Source organism: Canis aureus, chromosome 3 (genome assembly GCF_053574225.1).
Source record: "Canis aureus isolate CA01 chromosome 3, VMU_Caureus_v.1.0, whole genome shotgun sequence".
Taxonomy (NCBI): domain Eukaryota; kingdom Metazoa; phylum Chordata; class Mammalia; order Carnivora; family Canidae; genus Canis; species Canis aureus.
In genome coordinates, this window is record NC_135613.1 from 39,911,771 (window position 1) to 39,932,509 (window position 20,739).

The 20,739-nt window shown below is 38.9% G+C and overlaps 2 long non-coding RNA genes across 13 annotated transcripts in view; one reads left to right on the forward strand and one right to left on the reverse strand.

The window, feature by feature from the left end:
* Positions 1–20,739, reverse strand: part of LOC144310698 (uncharacterized) — a 276,452-nt gene that overhangs the window by 225,703 nt on the left and 30,010 nt on the right. The window lies entirely within an intron of this gene.
* Positions 1–20,739, forward strand: part of LOC144310699 (uncharacterized) — a 42,115-nt gene that overhangs the window by 14,025 nt on the left and 7,351 nt on the right. For 2 of the 4 annotated variants that reach the window (XR_013376372.1, XR_013376375.1), the window contains 2 exons: positions 4,886–4,974; positions 5,139–5,267. This is a non-coding gene — a long non-coding RNA (uncharacterized LOC144310699). Of the gene's footprint in view, positions 1–4,885; positions 4,975–5,138; positions 5,268–8,578; positions 8,903–17,851; positions 17,979–20,739 lie in introns of those variants that run through there. The other 2 variants (XR_013376374.1, XR_013376373.1) reach the window with 2 other exon arrangements.

The following is a 20,739-nucleotide window of genomic DNA, read 5'->3' on the forward strand; positions in this document are numbered from 1 at the left end:
CACTCCTCCCTGCTCCCAGGGCCCCTTTGATGTGGCAGAGGGTGGGAAAGGATGTTACTTCCACTTGGTATAACCAAGCCAGAAAAGGTTGTCCAGTTCCTATCCACGGAGGACTGGAGAGAGCTACTGGCTTAGAGAGACCAGAAGCTGAAATTCACAGGGACTTTTGCATCTGCGATTGCTAAATCGGTAACTTCTACACCTGTTTAGTCATTTCCTCAGTAAACCATGCCTAATGTGAATAGACTTTTGTAATCATCTCAAAAAATTGCAAACAAACAAACAAACAAAAATGTACAAGCCTGGCCTGTCCTCGTGGGAGGAAAAAAAGTACCTATAGTTGAATGTCTCTTTTCATGCAGGGGTTTAGTAACATTTAATTTCTAAAGGATTTCATCCATTCACCAAGCATTTACTGAGCCAGACATCCAGTGTTTTGAGCATCTACTTTGTGCCAGGCTTGGCACATAATAGATATGAATAGTTTTTGCTTGGCAAGAAGCTCAACGGATACAAATAAACACGGAGTTAGAAGCCACGGTGAAAAAAAAAAAGTATTAATAGAGGTAATTTGGAGGGATGGTGATGGAAAAAAGAAGGTTTAGAAACCCCACCTGAGCAGTGCTAGAAATGGTCCATGCTCTGTAAATTAAATGGGATTGAAGGAAATTATCCCCTAGTATCCATTGTCCTTGCCTTGGCACATAGCCTTTTCCAGGGAGCCTGGAAGTAAATTTTAGCCAGTGGAATATGAGTGTAAGTATAATGTCCAGGCTCTGCCTTGAAGGAAAAGGCATGTTCACCCTTTTCTCCACCCCCCTCCCTTCTGTATGGAATCCAGGTATGGTAGTCAGCAATCTTGGACCATGTGGTTGACAGCATGATCTAAGAATGTCACTGCAACCAGAGAGAAGAGGCCTGAGTCCTTCCCTCATGAACTCGTAAAGCAGAGCCACAGTATGTTTAAATGAGAGAATTAAATGTGTCTGTCTCACATATGCCTCTATTATCTTGGGTCTCTATTGTATGCAGCCATATCTATATCCTTTTACACCTATCTATAGGGCAAGTGATTTGTCTGGATGAATTCCATATATTTCAAATGACAATATGTCTATCAGAAGACATCTACAAATACAAGTTGTTATGGAATGACAGATTAAAATCAATATTAAAATAATGAGCACTTCTGTGAGTCCTCCAGTGGCTTGCATGTTATTCAAGGGCATAGAAGCTTGAAATGGACAAAGTCTCTATCTAGGGAGGCCAGTTTTGGACTCTTCCTGAATCCCACACCCTACTGTTCTTTTCTCTTCCCAGCATGAGCTGCTTGAGTCCAAGTCCAAATCACAGGGCTATCCGAAGCAGGAGAGTTTGAGTAGCCCCAGAGCCACCTCCAAGGACTTAGCTTCAATATACTCTTGTCTATAGTTTGACTAGGATGTTTTCTTTCAGTGTTATAGTTGATTTTCTGCTGAGAGAGGTCCTGAATCCCTATTTCGTCTTCAGTCTAGACCACAAGCACTCAGGCGTGGGGGCTTTGATAATGCAGGTTTTCTTTCCCAGCTAGCTCAGGACCTGGCACAGCACAAATAGTTGCTGAATATTAAAGGGGAAAAAAGTGAATGAATTATACAATATATTCTACCATTGGCCTCTTAGGAGCCTTTTCTATATTCCAAGCTTCTACTCCATAGACCAAGACTGTCAAGGAAGCCTATTGACTGTTCTTTACCTTTCTGGGTACCCTTCTGCAACTCCACTAGGCTCCCAGACATGGCAGATCTAACTTCTTCCTGTTGGAATATCCCACTTTCCTGCAACATTTCATTTGTTGTCTTATCCACCTTACCTTCCAGGCAAGAAGGTACCTACTGATTTCTCTAGGCTGAAATTCAAAAATCCAAGCCTGGGAATAAGTTAGGTGGCCAAGGCCATGGAGTACAGAGGAAAGGAGAATCAAACTCTCTATCCTGAGCAAGAATGGGACTTAAGTAAAAGTGTGGTCAAACATATCAAGCTCAAGATAGTGGCAAAAGATCTGACCTATACGAGCTCTGAACTATAGTCTGTTCGAACAGAATACACAGGGCACAGTCAGAGAACCCAGAAGGTAGAGACTAGAAAGGGCAAAAAATCTTTTATGGGATGTCTCTTAGGAAGTTTATGGCTGAGAAGAGAGCTAGGAAAGACTCTAACATAAAGGAGGCCTGGCTGCCCACTCAGACCATGACTTACACTCATGTAGGCAAGGTTGTGGAGAAAGTGGAACCCTCTTACACTGTTGGTGGGAATGCAAACTGGTGTAGCCACTCTGGGAACCAGTGTGGAGGTTCCTCAAAAAGCTAAAATAGAACTACTCTACAATCCAGCAATTACACTACTAGGTATTTACCCAAAGGATACAAAAATACTGATTTGAAGGGGTACATGCATACCAATGTTTTTAGCAGCATTAACAACAGTAACTAAATTATGGAAAGAGCCCAAATGTCCATCACCCGATGGATGGATAAAGAAGAGATGGTATATATATAATGGAATATTACTCAACCATAAAAAAGAATGAAATCCTGCCACTTGCAATGATGTGAATGGAGCTAGACAGTATTATGCTAAGCAAAAAAGTCAGAGAGACAAATGCCATATGATTTCACTCACATGTGGAATTAAAACAAAACAAAACAAATGAGCAGAGAGGGGATAAAAAGAGTGGAAAACCAAGGAATAGACTCTTAACCATAGAGAACAAACTGATGGTTACCAAAGGGAAGGCGGATGTGAGATGGGTTAAATAGGTAATGGGCATTTTAAGGAGGGTACTTGTTGTGATCAGCACCAGATGTCATATGTAAGTATTGAATCTCTAAATTCTACACCTGAAACTAATGTTGCACTGAATGTTAACCAACTGGGATTTAAATAAAAACTTATCAAATAAAAATAAAACAGAGAAAAAAAGGAAAAGAAATGCAAGTGATTGAGGACAATGCCTGCAACAGATAGAGAAGGAGAAGCGGTAGGCAAGCTGCAATGCAGATCTGATACCCATGGAAGGAGAGGAGAGACGGAGTTTGGGAAGAAAGAGCCTCAGACTGTGGTTCAACTTTGAGAAAGACTCCACCAGCCCCACGGGAGCTTTGTTGCAAAGATTGCTCACAGAACATCCTGGAATGGGCAGAAATGGCATCGAGCGTCATCCCTGACCAGACAGTGACTTTCTTTACAGTTCCCAAACTCATTCAGAGAAAATTCAGGCTATAAGGTGCCTCAGAGATCATCTTGGTGACATTTTTCAAAAGAACTTTCTGCAGTGATGAAAATCTTCCATATTTGCCTTGTCCAAAATGGTAGCTACTAACCAGATGTAGTTGTTGACTACTTAAAATGTGATTAGTGTAACTGAAGAACTATTTTTTTTGTTTAATTAGCTTAAATTTAAGTCATCATATGTGGCTACCATGTTAGCACAGATACTGAGTCCAATTTTTTAAGGGAAGAAATGGAGGCAAAATGGAACATGTCCAAGCACATATGAGAAGTTAAGGGTAGACCTAGGACTCGAACCTAGTCTTTTTAAGTACAACCTTCTCTCCATCAACCACTCTTGTCAAAATATAGAACATAGTACTTCTATTTAGAAACCTGGGCCTTCCTTTACAAGCTTTTCATGTATTTAAGAGGTTATAGACTTGGATCTTTTTCCTCAAATACTTAGCAACCAGTTTCATGCCAAAAGAGTTCCTTTTACTTATGATCAACTCCTTGTCCTTCATCTTTGCTCTTATCTATGTAGTTGGCTCCTCTGACCTTTGCTGTTTAAGAAGTTTTCTTCTCGTCTTCATCTTCAAACTCAGATGCTCCTCTATGATAGTTTAAACTCCCTCCACTTGCCCCCAGCACCATACCCAAGTGTGCTGCTATTGAGAGTTGAAAATCCCTCGGCCTAGCCATGACTGCAGCCTTCGTGTTAATCCAGCTAAAGCTCCTGTGGAGCCCAAGGTCTCAGATCCCTTCTTGGGCCTTTTCTTCCTCCCTAATCTAATGCCACTCCATCACCTGCAGCCCAGATGGGGGAGACCACAAATCCCCAGGAATGCATTCCCAGCAGAGGACATGTGATTGCTCCAAGGCTTACCATTCATTCCAAGACCTGGAATCTGGCCGCCTCAGAGACTACATGCTTCCTTTGGGCCCAGAAGGGGAGAGCACTTTTCCCACATCATCTGAAACAGAGGCTTTCACTGTGGCCATACGCGATGAAACAATAATTTGAAAAAACTTTTAGAGCTCCCCCCAATCTTTCCCATCCTCTGACCCCATAACCCCCTTCTTTTTGAATAAAATTAGAGACACTTGTAAAACTCCTGTAGACCTTGTTTCTCATGTGCTATCTTTCCTCCTTTACCTTGGATTGTTTCAGCTACAAACACTTATTATATCCAGACTTCTCAGTTCTTTCTTTTCTGCAACAGCATCTCTTATCATTTTAACACTTCTATTTATCTAAAAATGAGTTACAGAACTGGTAAGTAAGGCAATCAGGCAATAGAAAATGGAAAATATGAGCTGGTTAGAGAACTCTATAACTTGGATTCAAAGTGGAAAGTATGCCCTGAGACCCCCTTTAACATAGAGTTTGGCAGTCCTATGGGGAGTGCAGATGATCTGACTGTGCATTTACTATCCACACTAACTCAGGTAATGTGACAAGTGATCAGACTTGATAATATGAAACTTCCATTTATTTATGCCTATGGTGTCCCAGCATATGCTTATTTATGCTCCTATGTGCTAGGAGCAACTCTGTTTTGAAAAGCTCCATAATACATGAAAAGTCATCAAAGACAGCTTTTTATTTGGTATGTAATTCTGTGTCTTTCAGGTGTGACGCTACAGAACCACTTCCATGGGATAGAGAACATTATACATGCAGTGACAATATAATTGAATCATTCAAACCTGGGCCATTTTGTAAGTGAAAGAGAACATTATTCATAATTATACTGAGATAAAAAAAATACTTAAAAATAATAATTTTCATACTGGGATAAGGAAGAAAACAAGGATGTTTACTAGCAAACCAGTGTGTGGTCACCCTAATCTTTATTAAAGCCCTTGTTCATCTTGTCCTACAGTGATCAAGGAGCTGTGGAGAGGTGGGGCACTAACAAAGCCAGTCACCACCTGAGTGTTGAGTGCTGAATGCCATGAACAGCATCCTGTGGAGCTGCTGCTAAGGAAACTGGATAGAAGGAGGTGAAAAAGTAAGTCGAGGCAAGGACCTGGACAAAACCTGGGGTATAAATGCTAAGTCTAGAGGGGCCACAGACCTTACTCTGATGCAACATGACCTGGGGCCAGAGGAAATAATTTAGAAAAGCCTAGTCACATTGAAAGACATACAAGCAGGCATCCCATGTCATAGCTTACCCACTGGCCTGTAAGGATAGTGTGGGCACAGGTATGGGTGACTTAAAGAACCATCAAAAATCTCCTGGCTGCCTGGATGCCAGTGTTAATGTTTCCCACAGGATTTAGTTCCAGAATGAGGCAGCCTGCATTATAAATAGAACAGCCATCTAGAAAAAAAAGCCCTTAACCTTTACTGGTATACAGAGGGTCCCAGAGGTTAGACATCATTTATCCAAGAATGTAGAAGGCAAATAGCCATGCGAACATGAGACCATTTTTTTATTTTTCTAGTTTCACTGAATAAGTCTCTTGAGATTCTGTTGGTGTTAATATATATGGCCTTACTCTGAGGGCAGGTGACTGGGAGCATTCTAAATTATGTAAGTAAATAATAATGCCAATACATGTTCAACACACTGGATTTCTGTCTCAGTCTGCCTGCACATATGAAGAAAATAGAACTCTTTCTTAAGAATTCTTTTTTAAAAAACATTTAAATATTGACTTCAGACAGTTACTTAGAAAAGAAGAGAACATGTGACCCTCAGATGCCAGGCTTAGTTCCCATAGACATTTTTTCTGTTATTCAGTATCTTCTAGATATTTAAGAAGGAACACCACCATAGAAACAGAGCCATATCTTTACATGACACTTAAGCTATAAAGAGTGAGGAAACAGGACTAGAAACATGGTATTTATCTCTGAGATAGATACTATCAGAGTGGGAATTAAAGTTTAGTTCTCCTGACTTACACATAATTCAGTATAGATTTATTGGCAATTTGGTACAGGTATAGTCAAGCTTAAGGAAGGCTTAAATGTTGATTAGACCCAAATTTCTATCTTGCTCCTACTTCTCTTAACTCTGGAACTTCAAGTAAGGGTCTCTTTAATTAAGTATCTTAATATATGCTTCATAACATACCTACCAAGGGAAAAAATCAGATTATATTGATAATTTGCCAAGTGTCTTACCTAGGATTAGGTAGGCTCCCAGTATGGCTAGTTCCCTTTTCCATTTCTTTGATAGATTTCCCACCACACTGATTGTTAGAGTCAATTTAAATAATTTGAACTTCCTACAATTATGGTTCATTCATAGGAGAATATACAACAGCAATGCTCAAGCTATTTTGACTTAAGAATCATTTGATGAAAAGAATAAGACAAGTCAAAACTGGGGAAAAAAACTCGCAAAAGACACATATAGTAAAGGATTGATCCAAAATATAGAAAGAACTCTTCAAACTCAACAATAACAAAACAAACAGCCTAATTAAAAAATGGATCAAAGACCTTAGCAGACACCATACCAAAGAAGATATGCAAGTGGAAAATTAAGCATATGAAAAGATGCTCCATATCATAGTTCATCAAGAAAATGCAAATTAAAACAACACTAAAATATTACTACACACCTATTAGAATAGCCCAAACCCAGAATACTTGGCAACAACAAATGCTGATGAGGATGTAGAGCAATAGGAACACTCATTTATTTTTGGTGAAAAGGCAAAATGGCATAGCCACTTTGGAAGATAGTTTGGAGGTTTCTTATCAAACTGAATATACTCTTAATATATAATATAGCAATCATGTTGCTTGGTATTTATCCAAAGGAGTTGAAACTTATGTCCACACCAAAACCTGAAACTACATATAGAGTTTTATTCCTAATTTTCAAAACACGGATTAGGCAAGATGACCTTCAATAGGTGAGTGAATAAATCAATTGTGGCACATCCAGGAATGGAATACTATTCAGTACTAAAAAGAAATGAGCTATCAAATCTGAAAAGGCCATACATTGTATGATTCCAACTATATAACATTCTAGAAAAGACAAAACTATGGAGACAATAAAAAAAGAGTGATTGCCAAGGGTTGGGAGAGTGGGGAGAGATAAAAAGGTATAGCACAGAGGACTTTAAGGGCAGTGAAAGTACTCTGGATGGTACCTTAATGGTGGATACATGTCATCATATATTTGTCCAAACCCTCAGAATGTACAACACTTAGAGTGAACTCTAAGATTAATTATGAACTTTGGGAGACAACGATGTGTCAGTGTAGATTCATTCATTGTAACAAATGTACCACTGGTGGGGAAGGTTGATAACAGGGGAAGTTGTGCATGTGGGGGGGGAGGAGGTATAGGAGAACACTCTCTGCCTTTATCTCAATTTTGCTTCAAACCTAAAACTGATCTAAAAATAATAATTTTTAATGAAAAACTTACCTGAGGCATTCATTAGATGCAGATTCAGCAGATTTGAGTGAAGCCCAGGAATCTGTATTTTAATGTGCATTCTTTCCTTACTCTTTACACCCTACTACTCCAAGATTCAGAGGCAACTGGACTGCAGGCCACACTTGGATAAACTCTGATAGAGAGAAATCATTCCGATGCACCATCCCAATAGTTCCTAAACTTTTCTGTGCTTAAGATTAAAACATGAGGAAAATTTAGGGGTGCCTGGATGACTCAGTCAGTTGAGCATCTAACTCTTGATCTCACTTCAGGTCTTGATCTCAGGGTCATGAGTTCAAGCCCCACATTGAACTCATGTCCAGCATGAAGCCTACTTTAAAAATTAAAATAATAAAATAAAATAAAATAAAAACTATAAAGAAAATTCAAACTACAAATTTAGGAGTCCCTCACTCCAAGAGACACTAATTCAGTGAATTGGGCGTGACATCTTCATTTTAATAAGTTCACTGGTGATTCTGATGCTTAACCAGGTTTGGGAACTATTACTCTGTCTATGCTGCAAGATTGTGGTACACCCACTCTGACTTCAGTAGCTAATTTACATTAAATCATTCAAGGCCATCACACACTGGACTTATTTTCCTACACAAGTGGAAGGATTTTGCCATCTAATATTTGCCATCCAATATTCCAATTAGAGGCCTTATGCATAAGGCATTGTTCTAATGACTTTGTTTTCCACAGCCAGTTGGGATTTGAGGCCGATCCTTATTTTTGTTTGTGTTTGTTTTTAAATAAACATATGCATAGACAATAGCAAAGAGGCACAGATTGCAATTAGTTTTTAGAGGTGGTAAAGAATAGTGGAATGGACAATCTTTAAATAAGAATAATGGCTATTGTGTCCATTTCATGCCTAGACCATTAACTATAGCCTACTTTCCCAGATACCAAGCTGAAGCAGATCGATGAAAACCAACAATGACTCTAATGTCTGCTCCACAAAAATATCTGTAAAAATCCCTTACATATTTCAACCTGCCGGTCTTCGCTGGTTTGTACAGTTCTCCCAATCTGGAAATCGTATTCCAGTTTCCAAGTACACAGGGACTTCTTTTACTTATTACACCCAATGACCTGCTCAAATCTACCCTACATGTGTGCAACTGCCAAGATTTTCAGCTTTGAGTGAAAAAGTTCCTCCTATAGCAGTAGGCCTGCCAACCAAGCCAACTCCAGTCCCTCAGGCTAACAGAGAGGCATTTAGAAGATTTCATGGCGTTCCAATAAAATGCATAGATCACAAATGCTTCTACTGTGTAGATAATGAGAAGTATATCTGAGAAATACATTGAAATTCATCATCACTGCGCATTCTAAATTACACCCCTAAATTCCCATTGCTGAAAACACTCATATGTATCTTTCTACATTTGGATATGGATATTAAATTGTTCAGGAACATTTTTATTTGTGTTGAATAAGAATCTCAGAATAATGACTTTAACTCTGTTTTGCAGAAATGCCTAGATATAGAAGGGGGAGTCAATTTTCTAACAATCACCAAACCTGTGAAATTTCTGTCTGTTTAACACACTCCTCGTCAATCCCTTGGATTCTCCATTTCCAAGGACGGCCTGATTTTACCTGGACTGTTGGCCTTTATAGTATATGTTTTATGGTTTCCTATAAATATTTACTTACCTTTCGTGATCTCCATCTACAACAAATTATATTGCCAAAGGGTCCTGTCACTGGCCAGTCATTTGTTTGACTTAGCTTTTTTTATTAGAAATTTTTAGAAAAAAAGAAAAAAGAAAAGAAAAGAAAAGAAATTTTTAGGAATCTCTAAGATAAATAATCATAAATAATTAATTATTATACATTTACTATGTGCCTGATATAATAGATATGACATTAAACCAATGTATTTCTCATTCCCCTATAAATCACTTTGCCCTGGAAATCATGTTCTCTGACAGCCTTCTACACTTAAGGCCAACCAAGAAAGATCAACCAAGGAAAGAACAAACAATGTACAAAAAATGGATCTTTTGTCAACTCAGAGCTGACTCTTGAATCCTTGATAAATCCATAGCCTTAAAAGCCAGGATTTATGAGAAGAAAAATATCTAAACTATAACAGTGCCATTTACACATAAGAAAATTCAGGCTGGCTGTGACCATAGAAAATACTATTAACAAAGAGTTAACATTTTTAAGATAACACCCTGATTGGTTGTTCTTTTTATGATAGGCACTGCTTTGCATGTATTAACTTGTTTCAACCTTATAATAGTCTCCATTTCTTTTGTTCACCAATGTGCTGCAAGCTCCTAGAACATAGTTTGGTATATATAGACACTTAATAAATACGTGTTAGTGAATGAATGCTTTATTAGATATATACTATTATCTGTAGTTTACAGATAAGGAAATGGATTTTCCAAGATTTTATATTTAGTAGTGAGAACCAGAATTCAGAATAAAGAAACATTCCCATAAACATCAAATGAGTAACTCAAAGTTATTAGGGGCAAAACAAATTGAGGCTCTCTGATTTCAATCCTGTGCATACGTCATAGGACTAGCAGGCAAATACAAGTACATTACATCAGGTGCTATGTATATAACTTGTATATGATATATAATTTACATGTGTATACACACACATACATATAGTGCCTGACATATAATTAGCATCCATAAAATATCAGCAGCCTTTCTTTCAGAACTGTCCCCAAAAAACAAGCAAAATCATAGATGTAAAAAACGCTTTGAAAGACATGAAACACACTTATGCAAGGTGTTATAAAAATAATAATGATGAGCATTTATCAAAATATTGCCTTAGGCCAGCCCCATGGTTCTAGATCTCTGCCTTCTTCACTCCTGATATCAATTGCCAGCTGCCTCCCACCCTGAGTTTTGAAAGATAGCCAGGTTCTTCTCACATCTGCTAAGTTAATCCTACTAATGCCTGCCCAAACTCCATCCCTCCTACCACCTCATCCACTAGTTAGAAAAGGAAGAAGCTTCCATTTATTATGAATTTTATGTTTTAGATGCTTTAATATTTATTCATTGATTTAATTATCAAATATATACTGAGCCCCTGCCATGTGCCAGACACTGAGATAAATTAAAATTGAATTCTAAAGATAATAGTCAAAGAATCCAAAAGAAACTAAGAGGAAAAGAGAAACTATCAGAGGAAACAAATAGAAAACAACTAGCAAAGCTTAATATAATGTAATTATTGAGTTATCTTGAGGTCATTGGGCATTGTGCTATAATATTATAGTATGCATGCAAGTTCATATTTCCCACTGGAAGTTAAATAATAACTTATTTTTGTACAGTCCTCTCAGATTATTAGCATTAAAATCTTAGTCAAGAAGTTGAAATATTTGCTTAGTGGTACATAACTAAGATATTGATGGTCACTGCTCTAAAGATGCTCAAAAAGCTATTTATGTATCAGCCCCAGTACAATTTTCAGTCCTGCCTATAATATTTCTTCAATTTTTTTTCCATTTTGCTTATCTCTGTTACCCATACTCCATCCTTTGCCCATGATGTTCCCTCTTCCTGGAATATCCTCAATTCTTTTTTTTTTTTTAATTTTTATTTATTTATGATAGTCACAGAGAGAGAGAGAGAGGCAGAGACACAGGCAGAGGGAGAAGCAGGCTCCATGCACCGGGAGCCTGACGTGGGATTCGATCCCGGATCTCCAGGATCGCGCCCTGGGCCAAAGGCAGGCGCCAAACCGCTGCGCCACCCAGGGATCCCTATCCTCAATTCTTGATGCCTTAATGTCCTTAGTCTTCAATACCTTCTATCGATTGCTCTCTTATTTCCTCCACTTCATTCTACACAGAGCAGCCAGCCCATAGGATTAAAAAAATCATTTATTCAACAAATGTTTATTGAGTTAAGAATAAAATCAGACAAAATCAGAGAGGGAGACAAACCATAAGAGTCTCTTAACTCTAGGAAACAAACTGAGGGTTCCTGGAGGGGCAGTGGGTAGAAGTATGGGGTAACTGGGTGATGGGCATTAAGAGGGCACATGATATAATAAGCACTGGGTGTTATATGTAACCGATGAATCACTAAACTCTACCTCTAAAACTAGTAATAAACTATATGTTAATTAAGTTTAAATTTAAAAACTGTTTAAAGACCATGTGCAATTCATGCAAGGTGATGAACAAAACAGATTTTGTCTTTATTCATAAAAGCAACAGGAAATCATGAAAGGTGTTTGATCAGGGAAGTAACATAAGACTTCCATTTCTAAAAGCATTCTCTGTAAGGGACAAGGTGGAGAAGATCCATGGTGAATGCAGGGAGAACAAGACAGGAGGGTTCGACTGATTCGGGGGAAAGATAAAGATTGTTTGGGCATGGCTAGTGAGATGGACATTCCAGATGTTTCTCTGAAATTAAAGGAGCTGAAAATATCTTAGAAGAAAATTGACAGGGCTTGGTAACAAATTGGTTGTCAGGACCAAAGGAGAGGCAGATTTCAGGAATGATTCCTAGTTTTCTTTTGTGGACAGCCAGGAAAAGAGGGTGCCCTGTGCTGAGCTCGGGGATGCTGGCATAAGGGAAGACCATGAGTTCATTTGGGGATCTTTTAAGTTTGAGTGACACTACATTCTCCAGCTAGAGATGTCAAGTGGCTAGTTTATGTTTTATTCAATGCAGTATCTGGGACCCCATACAGTGTATGCTTAAAAATAAAAAATCAATCCATATTTGTTAACTGACTAACTTGGAATCAGAGAGGAACAATCATTTATCGAGATTTGATTCAGCCAGGTATTCTAACAGACATTTTATCTGCATCAACTCATTTAACCCCACACTATGGGTTCAGCTATAATATTGTGATTCCAATTTCACAATTAGAGAACAGACTCAGGAAGATTAAGTTAAAAAAACGAGGAAATTGTACAATAAAGATTAAAACTCAGATCTGGCTATTTATAAATCTCTTGCAAAATCTTTGTTCTCCCCACCACCACCACCACCACTAATATATATCATTTATTTTATGAGAAATAAAGCAACGTCTTCCTCTATATGTTAGAAAAAAATATCTCCCTCTGCCTTCTCCCATCATTTCTTCTCCCACTCAGGCATGGATATGTCAGAATAAAATTCAGCAATTTCTCTTCCACTTCTACTCAAGATTAAGGGAAGGGACTCTGCTGCTTTCTCTACCAGCACTTTACTGTGGAAAAATAAAAGCAGAAAAATGGGAAATGCTGCAAGATTATGGACGCACTCATTTCGTGTGCATTCTTCAGAAATGTCAAGGAAGCTGAAATCTAATTTAATCTATTACATGATTGTATGAAATTACTTAACCACATCAAAGCATCAATGGCCTCACACTCTGGGAAGGGACATTGTAAAATGGTTTTCAAATATATAATGCAGTCTCTCAGGTGCTTCAGACAGGGACGCCCATCTCTGAAATTAAAGCTTCCCTTACACTTCTGAGATCAAAACAACAGAGCCATTATTTGAGAGGCTGGATGAAATACCAGAGCCATTTCTTATTAGCTTCAGTCATTAAAGAGAATTTAGTAGCCTAGCTATTTATGCATTTTTTTCCTTCCTTTAAAAAAAAAAGGCAATCTTAATGGAATGAAAGGGCGGAAGATTTTGAAGATCAAGATTACGGGTAAATTTCCCACTAATTACATTGTTTTCTGCTTTCAAAAAAGAAAACCCAACCAATATTCCAATTCTCCTCTCCATCTCCAACATTTTAAGAATACAAAAAGAGATGTCAAGCACTTCGACCTTCTTTAAGAATGAGAGAAATTACTACTATACCTCCTCCCCTACTATAAGTACTAGTGAAAAACATCCTCGTGTAAATCTATCCTCTAGAATGCTGAATATATTTTTCCACAGCGACAATATTGTGAACAAAAACTGGATTCCCAATAGGACCCTCAAAGACCAATTCAAGCCATGATGGTGATGTACAGCAGCAGTGCTTTAGCCCTAAGGCAAGATCCTAGGACTTAGAAACACATTTCAGGGGCACCTGAGTGACTCAATGGTTGAGTGTCTGTCTGCCTTTGGCTCGGGTCTTGATTCCAGGGTCCTGGGGCATCAGGCTCCCCATGGGGAGCCTGCTTCTCTCTCCACCTGTGTCTCTGCCTCTTTCTCTCCCTCATGAATAAATAAATCAAATCTTTAAAAAAAAATAAACAGATTTCATCTCTCTCTCTCTCTCCTTCTCTCTCTCTCTCTCATAACTATTTTGAAAGCCATATAATTGCAGGAATTCAGCCTCTGTATGAAGAAAATAGTATCTGAGAGACAATATAGCTTAATATTTAATAGCATAGACACTAGGACCAGATTACCTAGGTTTGACTCCAAACACCTACTAGATCTGAACACTGGACAAGGTACTTCTTTTATTCTGTGCCTCCATTTCCACATATATAAAATGGAAATTGAAACAGTACAGGCTGGGATCCCTGGGTGGCACAGCAGTTTAGCACCTGTCTTTGGCCCAGGGCACGATCCTGGAGACCCGGGATCGAATCCCACGTCGGGCTCCCGGTGCATGGAGCCTGCTTCTCTCTCTCTCTCTCTCTCTCTCTCTATCATAAATTTAAAAAAATTAAAAAAAAAGAAACAGTACAGGCACAGTATGGGTAAATATCCCACTTCATTGTGCTTCACAAATATTGGGGGTTTTTTTCAATGAATTGAGGGTTTGTGGCTGCCCTCAAGCATGTCTGTGGTGCCATTTCTCCAACAGCATTTGCTCACTTTGTGTCTCTGTGTCATATTTTGGTAATTCCCTCAATATTTCAATTTTTTCATTATAATCATAATGTGTTATGGTGATCTGTGACCAGTGACTCACTGAAAACTCTGATGATTAACATTTTTAGCAATATTTTTGAATTAAGGTATGTACTTTTTTTAGACCTGATGCTCTTGCACACTTATTAGACCACACTGCAGGGTAACCATAAGTTTTATATACATTGAGGAACAAAAAAAAAAATCATGTGGCTTGCTTCATTGGTGCATTCACTTTATTGCAGTAGCCTGGAACTGAACCCATAAGATCTCCAAGATATGCCTGTAGTCTTAGTGTAGTTGTGACTAAATAAGTTATTACTTCAAGACATAGAACAGTTCTAGGCATGTAGTAAGTGCTCAATAAATGTCAGCTGTTATTGGTACTGTGCTACATATTTTATATTATTTAATCTTTGCTATGAACCCTCAAGATAATTTATCTTCCACTTAATAGAGAAAGAAACTGAAGTAGAGCCAGATTTCTAATCCAGTTCTGATTCCGATTCCAGACTCTGGAATATATGATCATGACACACCTGATCTGTGAAGACATAGAGTTCTCAAGGACACACCTCTTACCCCAAGTCCCAACCCCTTCCCTGATCCCCCAGCCACTGCATCCATTGTAAGGAGGCAAGATGGGTGAGTTGAAACTCCTCCTCCCTCTCTAGGGCCCACAAGGGGGAATCTGCCACAGCTCCCTGCCTGGCATGGAACCCCAGGCTTCCTGGAGTGTTGACCTTCGTAAATTAGATATTCAGAGGTCAGGAAATGCCTGTGTTTTGAATTTCCATTGTAGCCTTCTGGCAAATCCATGAGTGTGAGCTTTGAAAATGCCACAGGCCTGTGGAAGTGCTGACCTCAGCCTTGGAAATCCTTCTGGATGTAATTACTTAGAGAAAAGTAAGTAGAAGGTGACTGACCATTTACAGTCAGAATCCCAACAAACTGAAATACTACAGAAACTATGGAGCCAAAATACAGGGAGGGCTGGGACCCACAAAGCGTAGAAATATTTTCCAGGAAATATTAGGAAAGAACTAAGAAGGTATTCTCATAGGCTTGACAGGGGCTTGGTTCAGTTTTTCTTCCTATTCAGAGATGGATACTGAAGAAAATAGAGCTAAGACAGAGATGAGGAACAAAACCCTTCAAGGCCAAGGAAGTGGTCTGGTGGCAGTGGTTTTCTTAGAGAGGGGATAGGAAAGGAGGGATCTGCCTTCACATTTTTTTTTATTCCTGTGGATCTTCCACAGCAGTCCAAACACTTCTTGATTATCTTGAAAATGTATTTTTGATTATTAAGGAATTATAAAATCCCAAAACCAGTAAAGGGATTGGCCTTATGGAGCACTTAACATGTGTCAGGCATTGTGCATTCACTATATATCCTTCCAGCAACCAGCAATTATTGTCCTCACATTACAGATGAGACTCAGAAAGGGTTAAGTAGTGCCTAGGGTCACAGAGCCTGGAAGTAGCACCCCAGCCTCCCAACAAGGACCGCTCTTGTCAAGGACCACTTACAAGTCACTGACTTCTTTGCGGTCATCTTGCCCAGCCTTCCTCACCCTATGAAGTTCCCTGGGCATCATCCCTAGTGAATGGTTTTTCTCTGTTCAAACATCTGCTACAAAAAAGAATCTCACTACTTCCCCCCCCCCTTTTTTACTGTAGTAAAATACACATAACATAAAATTTACCATCTTAACCATTTTAAAACATACAGTTCAATGGCATTTAGTACATTCACAAGGTTGTACAACCATTATAACAGTCTAGTTGCAGGAAATTTTTATCTCCCCACAAGGAAAACTCATACCCAATTAGCAGTCACTCTCCATGTTCCCTTCCCCACAGCCACTAATCAGCTTCCTGTCTTTATGATCTGCCTTTTCTGGATAATTCATATAAATGAAATTATACAATATGTGGTCTTTGTGTCTGGCTCCTTTTATGGTTTCAGGGCTAATCTGTGAGCTAGCATGTATCGATACTTCATTCCTTTTTATAGCTGAACTGGATTCCAAAGTAGAGATTTTCCACATCTTATTTATCTGTCAGTTGACGGCTATTTGTGTTATTTCTACTTTGGGGCTATTATGAATAGTGTTGCTGTGAATATTCTTACAGATGTTTTTCAAACACCTATTTTCAATTATCTGAGATATATACATAGGAGTGGGAATTCTGGTTCATATGGCAATTCTGTTTAACTTGTTAAGGAGACACCAAACTTTTTTCCATAGTGGCTGCACCATTTTACATTCCCACCAGAAATATATGAAGGTTCCAACTTCTTCACATCTTGGTCAAAACCTGTTACTTTCTGTTGTTTTTAATTAGAGCCACGGTAACTCATTATGCTTTTGATTACATTTCTCTAATAGCTAATGACATTGAGCATCTTTCCATGTGCTTACTGTGACCATTTGTATACCTTCCTATATAAATGTCTAGTTGTAAGAATTCTATATATATTATGAATACTAGACACTTAACAGGCGTATGATTTGCCAATATTTTTCACATGCTGTCTTTCTACTCTTTCAACAGTGTCCTTTGTTGAAATAAAGTTTTTGATTTTGATGTGGTCCAACTTCTTTATCTTTTCTTATGTTGTTTATGACTATGGAGTCATGTCTAAGAAAGTATTGCCAAAGCCAAAGTCATAAAGATTAACCATATGTTTCCTTTTTATTGTTTTATAGTTTTGACTCATATTTCAGTCTTTGAGCCATTTCAAGTTGATTTTGTATGTGACATAAGATAAGGGTCCAACTTCATTCTTTTGCATATAGGTATCAGTTGTTTGTACCATTTATTAAAGAGAATGTCCTTTCCGCATTTAATGGCCAGGTACCCTCATCAAAAATCAATTGACCATATATATGTGGGTTTATATCTAGACTCTGCATTGTATTCTATATATGTTTAGCCTTATGCCACCACCATGCTGTTCTGATTACTATAACTCACAAGTTTTTAAAGTAGCCTATTCAGCCTTCAGATACCCCCCACCCTCATTAGAAAATTATTTCTTCTCTTATGCTGAAATATACCCCATGTTGCTGCTAACCTCTGGTCGCTGTTCTGCCTTTTTGAGTCTTATCATTATAGCAACATTAGCACTAATCTTATTAATCTCTCATTATTTTCCAGGTTATTTTAGATGCTTTACACCTATTATTTAATCACCTTATGTCCTCAAACACTATAGCTGCAATTATTAGCCCCCGTTTATAGATGAGGAAACCATGGCATGAAGAGGTTAAGTAACTAACCTATTCACAGTTACATAGTAAGTGGAAGATGTAGGTTACAAACACAGACAGTTCAACACTCCAATTCATTCTCTTAACCTGCAGAGCAGTTGAACAACAATTCATCAAGCGCCTCCGGATCAAGCACTGTGATAAAGGCTAGAAGTACAACAGTAAATAGGTCGCTGTTCCCACCTTCATGGAGTCCACAGATGAGTAGAGAAGACACAGGTCAATATAAAATTTAATATTGCAAGAACACCAAAGATTGGTGTTCTCTCTTGAAAGTATAAGACTTTACTAAGTTCACAAAATCCTGGACCCTTGCTTCTCACCACTTCACATCTTCTCCCAATTCAATCTAATCCATGTCCATGGTATCACTGCTAATATAAATACCCGAATCCCTCAACAGAGACTCTGACTCTCTGGACCACTGATGTTCTCCTGAGCTTCACATAACCCCTCATTGACCTAGAGCATTGAGATGAACTATTCTCAGGGGGCAGCCCCCGTGGCTTAGCGGTTTAGGGCCACCTTTAGTCCAGGGTGTGATCCTGGAGACCCGGGATCCAGTCCCACGTCAGGTTGCCCGTATAGAGCCTGCTTCTCCCTCTGCCTGTGGCTCTGCCTCTCTCTCTCTCTCTCTCTCTCTGTGTGTGTGTGTGTGTGTGTCTCATGAATAAATAAATTAAATCTTTAAAAAAAAAAGAGAGATGAACCATTCTCTAATATAGAAACTTGACCTCACACAAAGGCATTCATATTACCATTCCAAAAATGATTTCCCCACCCATTTCCTACAGTGCCTAAAATTTTCCATCGCAAATTCTTTCCATTGGTAAAGATGTTTACTCTTCCAAAAATCCAATACCTATGTCTCTAAAGAAGTAAGCAAGCATAAAACTACATCGATTGAAGACCTATCATATGCTAGGCATTTTATATAGATCATCACAATTTATCCCCAGAACAACACAGTGGGAAAGCATTATTGGCCCCATTTTCCATATAAGAAAACTGAGACTCAGAGTTTAGAGTATAAAGTGGCATAATTAATATTTAAACCCAGGATTGCCTAATTTTCAGGTGAGAACACCTTTGATAGGTTCCCTGAAAGGGTAACATTCAGTTTATGTTTAGCCACTTCCTGGGTCTAAGAATTCATAATCCATATTTGACCCAACCCATCACAGAACTTCTCTGATTGTTAGAAAGTGTTTGTTCCCAACAATGACAGCATTTCAGAAATGAAATGGGCTGCTTCATGAGGCAGTGGTCTTCCCATCTCAGGACTTTCTCAGCTGCCAAATGGCCCTGAGTTTGCTTTGGATGGAGATTATCAGTCCCTATTTAGGCATCCCATTCCCACACGCAACACACTGAAGATCACATTCCATTGCCAGAGCCAACCAGTATCCCTAAATCAATTCCTAAAAGCAGGAAGGACAAACTGACTTAAAAAATAAAAAAGGCCATGTTTATTCTATCACTTTTCTCAAAGGCAAGGGCATTGCAAGCAGTGGAGAGTAAGAGGGAAATTAAACTATAAAGAAATATTTGACAGTGTTTCCTTAATCGTGGTCTATATCTGCTGATCCAGCCAAAAGCAAGGGGGCAGAGGTGATCTTTGCTATGCCACAGTGAATAATGCAATCATATTTTTGATACCAAACTACATTTAACTGCCATATAAATCCTGCCTGCCTCCATACCACACCTCATTATCTCACAGGAAATGTACAACTTCTGGAAAGTCAGATGTGGTCAGCCCTGTGCCCCTGAAGCTAGGATGGAGACACAAAGCTGAGAGTCGGGTGTTTGCTATACCAGCAGGCCAGCCTCTGAGTGCAATCATGAGCCTTGCCCATGTACTCTTGGCACTAACTTGCTGGGGACATTCCACAGAATATGCCACCCCTCTGGATTCAGTTTTCCATCTCTGAAATGGGAATAGAGTTATCGTTACCCTCATTTTGCAAATGAGGAAGGTCAGGCACAAACAAGTCAGAAAACTCCTCAAGGTCTAGTTGATGGCAACTGAACATCAAACCCAAGATTGTCCCTTTTCATTCAGAAGCATGTTTCTCCAAAAATGAACAAGCTCTAGCACTGTGACTCTGTGATACTTTGCTAGAACTATTAGGTTCGAAACCTCTCGACAATAGTTTCTACTGTTTTTTTTTTTAATTTATTTTTTATTGGTGTTCAATTTACTAACATACAGAATAACACCCAGTGCCCGTCACCCATTCACTCCCACCCCCCACCCTCTTCCCCTTCTACCACCCCTAGTTCGTTTCCCAGAGTTAGCAGTCTTTACGTTCTGCCTCCCTTTCTGATATTTCCCACACATTTCTTCTCCCTTCCCTTATATTCCCTTTCACTATTATTTATATTCCCCAAATGAATGAGAACATATAATGTTTGTCCTTCTATAGAATCTTACTGCCAATATGCTCAACTACTCAGGTTCCCAAAGGGGGGGGGGGATGTGTGAAATAAGCACAATTATAAACGTTCTAGCTTAATTTCAGGGAACGTGGTGGGGTAGTGGAAATGATTGGTATAGAAAAAGGGAGACAGTGACCTCTAAGTCTCTTTGGAAGACAAGAGGGGGTTGCCACTCTGCCTCACTTAGGAAGGAGAAAAAATGAGTACATTGGGTCATTTTTGCCATGTTTCCAGCTACATGAATTGAAAAGTGGAGTCCAGGTTCAATGCATCATTCTTGAGCCAGTGAACAAAATCCCTCTTTGTTCCCCAGTGAAACTTATCTCTGAAGAGCTACACTACTTCCTGTGAGATACAGCCCTGCAGATGTGCCATGGGAGCCCCGCCTGGCTGTGCTGCCTTTGCTCAAAGTGCAAGAATGGACATTTTGTACTTGCTGGGCTGAAAATGACACTTGCTCCTCTGATTCCCACTGGGGTTACCAAGTGGGCAAAACCTCCTGTTTAGATGAGGAGCTGTGGGCAGTGGATGTATTTATG